We start from the raw sequence: 5,686 nt of genomic DNA, 5'->3' as shown, positions 1-5,686 counted from the left end.
GAGAACGTGTGGACGAGGACGCCGCCGAGTTAGGCCTGGATGAGGACTACGAGGAAGTCTAGACGAATCTGAAGTCAAGGAGGACCTGTGCGAGACTTTCGAGGACGTGTGAACGTCGAAGACGGACAGATTACACCAAGGACCAGGAAGATGAGGACGACAGGGACGAGCAGCTACGAAGATGCACCAGGACAGCGCACGAGAACGAGATGACCAGCCAAGTTCGGTCACCCTTGAGGCAAATCTAAGAGGCCTCGAGGGCGAGGCGTGAGTAGGTGGCTGAGCAATGTACAATGTAGCAGACGAGACCGGAGACCTCACCTTGCTCCTCCCATGCTTCCTCCAGCTGCTTCTATCACTTCTGGCAGCTAGAACGGTCACTACTTATACCGAGGATGACCTAGGCCTAGAGGAGTTCGTTGCCAGCACCCAACGTGGTAAGGTCGGCCTCACCTCGCCTCAGGCTTAGGTTAGGTACCTAACCAGCTAGTACAATGGTAACGTGTCGGCCTCTCATCCGAGGGTTCGGCGGTTCGCGCCCCACCCAGGCGCGAGAAGTTGCAGTTGTCACCTGGATTGATTGATTGATTATTTAAAATTATCTGCCGCGTCAACAGCTAAGGTCATTAGCGGCGAATACCTTGTTAACTAGAAATATTAAAATGTTTAATTTTAAAAATCTATCAATAAATATCTTACAAATAATAATAAATAGATTAAAAATCAAAGCATAAATGTTATGCTCTAAGTGCATAAAATTATTGCATAAACATTATGCATAATTAAATTTTATTGAAAATATTAGTCTCCCTAAGGAAATTAATAAGACCCTCTATGTCACAATCTTCCCCCAATACGTTTTTCAGTGTATATGGGGGAGACAAGTACATACGTCTTTGGTCTGAGAATGTTGCACATCTTTCCACTACATGTGCGATCGTTAATGGCTCTTGGCATCCTTCACAAAGTGCTTCATTTTTAGCCATCATTGGCCCATGAGTCAGTCTTGTGTGCCCGATTCTTATTCTTGTTAATACAACTTCCACTTTTCGGTTGGGATGGATGCTAGTCGCCCAACTGCCAAGGTCATCTCTAATGTCTCGCAGTTTGTTTCTGGAGGTATGCCTCCATTGTTCCCTCCATTTATCACGAAGAACAACTTCTGATGCTGGGTTTCAGGTCGGTGTGTGGGAGAGGAAAACGAGCATCACAAGGCTGAGCGGCAGCTGCCTTTGCCTTCTGATCACTCGCTCATTCCCACTGATACCAACATGCGCTGGCACCCAACATAGAGTTATCTTTTTACGTGTTGACATCAGTGCAAGCCAATCTTGAACCTCCCTCACTAATGGATGTGATGAGTTTAAGCTCTTGATTGCTTGTAAGGCACTTCGAGAGTCACAATATATCACAACAGAATGGTTCGTAAGATCTCTAGTCATCTTAACTGCTGTAAGGATGGCATGTAACTCTGCAGTGAAGATCGAGGCTGCTAGAGAAAGACTGCCAGATGCAATCTTCCTTCTGCTTACTGCTGCAAAACCCACGCCATTTTCAGATTTCGAACCATCTGTATAAATTGCATCTGATCCCGGTATTTAGAAATGTGCTGAAGAAATTTCTCTCGGACTTCTGCTTCGGATCTCTCCCCTTTCCCAATTCCGACTAAATCCAGCTCGACTTGATTAGTCCAAGGGGGAAATTGGGGAATTCCAACAGCCAGAACCTTAGTGAGACTCAAATTAAGATCTTCCACAAGATTCCTCATTCTCCTACCATAGGATCGGCTATCTTCAAGGGGGTTGAAAACCAATCTGGATGTAGGAGATCCTGGAATCCTTTGTAGTCTCGTGTAGTAAATCAGGTTCATGTATTCTCGGTGTAATGAAAGAGGTGGTTCTCCACTCTCAGCATACAGGGACTCCACAGGTGAAGACCTGAAAGCCCCAGTACAGATTCTGAGAGCTTCATTATGAACCGAGTCTAACATCCGTAGAACAGTGGGAGTTGCAGATGAATAAGCTTCACATCCATAATCAAGCTTACTACGAATAAGCGCTCGGTAAAGCCGTAGTAGCGTTGTGCGGTCTGCACCCCAAGATAGATGTGAAGAACCCGCAAAATACTAAGTGCTTTTGTAGCCTTTACTTTCAACTGTTTGATGTGAGGCACCCATGTAAGCCTTGAGTCAAAAATTAGACCCAAGTACTTCACCTCTTGGACAAATTGCAGTGGGTTTGCTCCTAAATAGAGGGAAGGATGGAATTTTCCTCGTTTGTGGAAATGTATAGCCATGGTCTTGCTTGGGGAAAATTTGAACCCATGATATGTTGTCCACTGTACAACCTGATTTATTGCAGCCTGCATGTGTCCTTGCACATCTTGTAAGCTTCCTCCTGAGCAGTACAGTGTAAAGTCATCCACATACAGATTACATGAGACAGAACTTGGAACAGCCTTTACAATGTCATTTATAGCAATGGCAAACAGGGTCACACTTAAGACACTCCCTTGTGGGACCCCTTCCAGCTGATCTTCCAGATTAGAGAAAACTGTTTCCCACCCGAACTCTAAATTTCCTGTTAGCAAGGAAGCTTTGTATGAAGGTAGGTAATGCTCCTCTTAAACCAATGTCATACAACTTCTTGAGTATGCCATGCTTCCAAGTAGTATCATAAGCCTTTTCAAGGTCAAAGAGACTGCTATCATGTGACGTCGCTGTGCGAAGGAATTCTGTATAGCAGTTTCCATCCTTACAAGTGCATCTGTGGTCGATCTCAATCTTCTAAACCCATATTGATATGGAGTCAGCACGTTTTCCTTTTCTAGCATCCATGTCAACCTGAAGTTTACCATTTTCTCCATCAGCTTGCAGATGCAGCTGGTGAGGGAAATTGGTCTGTAATTTCCTGGTGTGGAAGCATCCTTGCCAGGTTTAGGGACAGGAATGATTATAGACTCTTTCCATGTGGATGGCACTGTACCCTCCCTATATATCCTATTGAATAGGTCCAACAAGAACTTTTGGGATCTCTCTGGTAAGTGAGATATCATTTGGTATGGAATATCGTCACTTCCTGGGGCAGTCTTACAGCAGAGCTGCAAAGCAGAGTCCATCTCCTTGCTCAAAAATGGCAAGTTGTATGGAAGTTCTGCTGCAGTCCTACTGAAGAACGACACTGGGTGTTGTTCCTGTTCAGCCCGAAGAGTGGAGAATCGGGCAGTGTAAGATGCTCCAGAGGAGATCTCTGCCATGGATTTAATAAGCTCATTAGCAACATCTTTTTTATCTGTGATGATTATGCCATCAATCTTCAAAGCAGGTGGTGACAGTGATGTGCTCTTTCCAGCGATCTTACGCACCTTGTCCCATACCCATGCTAAGGGGGTCCCAGAGTTAATCAAGGAGACATACTGTCTCCATGACGTCCGTCTGGCCTCCTTTAGCACTCGCCTGGCCTTGGCTCGGGTCTTTTGTAATGGATCAAGGTTACATCACTGGGGCGTCGTTTTCAACTGCCTTAATGCAGCTTTTCTTGCTCTGACAGCTTGTTGGCATTCATCAGACCACCATGGTACCGGAGGTCGACGGTAATGCCCGCTACTTTTGGGAATGGATGCTTCTGCTGCAAGGTGAATTCGTGATGTGAAGTGATTAACAGCATCTTGAACACACTGGAAATCATTCACAGATCCATGCAATACTGCAGTTGATCTAAAAAGATTCCAGTCCGCATGTTCAAGTCGCCATCTCTGCACTCCATTGGCTGGAATACCATTCACCTCCTCCAAAAGTATTGGAAAATGGTCGCTTCCATGTAAGTCTTCCATAACCTGCCAAGTGAAATTCATCTGTGAATCAGGTGAGACAATTGACAGGTCTATATTGGAGAATGTCCCAGTTTGAATTTGGAAATGTGTGGGAGTGTCACTGTTCAATAAAACTGCATCTACTCTTAGGAGCAAGGACTCCAAGGCCCTTCCTCGAGGGTTGCACAAAGTGTCTCCCCAGAGGTGATGCCGACCATTGAAATCTCCCAAGAGTAGAAATGGATGTGGCAACTGCCCAAGTAGATCTTCCAAATCATTTATGTTGAGATTATGTGGAGGAAGGTAGATAGATGCAACAGTGTAAGGTCGTGTCAAGCCTATTCTCACAGCCTTCACCTGCAGTGTTGTCTGCAGGTGGATGGCCTGGAAGGGAATATCTTGACGTACCATTACTGCTACTCCTCCATGAGGTCCATTGTCAAAAGTCCCATAATGGGCTTGAATTTGGAATCCTCTCAGGGAAATCGGATGATTTTCCCTGGTCATAATCTCTTGTAGGCATACACAAACTGGGTTTACATGAAGCTATCAGATGTTGCAGTTCTTCCCATTTTGCATGAATTCCCTGACAGTTCCATTGGATTAGGGTATCCAGTTCTATTTAACTATTTTTTCATAAGGTGTTTGGCAGCACCTGTGGTCAAGGTTTGCCCTACACCTTTAGGCTGTCCCTTTCCTGGATCTTGGGAGAGTCTTTTGAGGGGTTGTTTACCCGTGGAACTAGTTTCCACAGGCTTCCTTTTGACAGGCTCAGGATTTCTTTGCTGGACAAAGAACGGACCTGAGCCTTTGCTTCAGGGGCATTCTGCCTAGCAGCAGAGGCCCCTGTGGATGTGGTGGCAGCTGGAGCTGTCACTGTTGAGACCCCTGGAGCCCTTCCTGACGGCTCCAAAGACCCCACCTTAAAATGAGTCTTTTGAACAGACTCAGGATTCCTTTGCCTGGGCAAAGGACAAACCCGAGCCTTTGGTTCAGGGCATTCTGCCTAGCAGCAGAGGCCCCTGTGGATATGGTGGCAGCTGGGGCTGTCACCATTGAGGCCTCTGGAGCCTCACCTGATGGCTCCAAAGACCTTACTTTGGGAGGAGGAGTCTCTTCAATAGACCCCTCACTCCTACTCCGTTTCTGGTGGAATTCACCAGAGGCAGTTTCAGCAATTGGGGACTGAGGTTTAAAAGAAGTGGCAGAGTGTGTGGTGTAAGAAGCATTGGAAGGCAAGGGTTGGTGGAAGGAGGATGGGCCAGAACCGAAGCAAAGGATTTACCTGGCTGTGCAAACAGCACACGGGCACGTCGCTTTGCCTCTGGAAAACTAACTTTCTCCTTGCTCCTTATTATCAATACTTCTTTCTCAAATTTGTACCTTTTACACTGCTTTGAAGAAGCTTCATGAGCTTCTTTGCAGTGGTAACAGCATATTGGACCTGGACAGTTGTCATCTCCTTGATGACCTGTCGTACCACACTTAACACATATTCTTGGTTGTCCATTTTCCTTAAAACGGCAAGAGTTGGCTCCATGCCCATAACCCTGGCAGTGGAAGCACCGCATAGGGTTTGGGTACATATGGCTTTACCTTGAGGTGGTTCCATGCCAACTTAACTGATTCTGGAAGGACCAACGTATTAAAAGTTAGAAGGAGAGCTGTGTAGACTGTTCCAAACCGTCAACTTTCTTCTTAAAACGTTTTACTGCCACTACATTAAAATTCTCTAGTTCCTCTAACAGTTTCTCCTCAGAATACCTCATCAGGTCTCGGGAAAAGACAATTCCCTTACACTGATTGAGGGTTTTGTGAGGAGAACATGAAACTTTAGCCCCAGGAATGTCGCATATCGCACGCAGACGGTCACTCT

The sequence above is a fragment of the Penaeus monodon genome, chromosome 36 (assembly GCF_015228065.2).
Source record: "Penaeus monodon isolate SGIC_2016 chromosome 36, NSTDA_Pmon_1, whole genome shotgun sequence".
NCBI lineage: Eukaryota > Metazoa > Arthropoda > Malacostraca > Decapoda > Penaeidae > Penaeus > Penaeus monodon.
The sequence above is the reverse complement of the archived record's forward strand: the minus strand, read 5'-3'. Positions refer to the sequence as shown.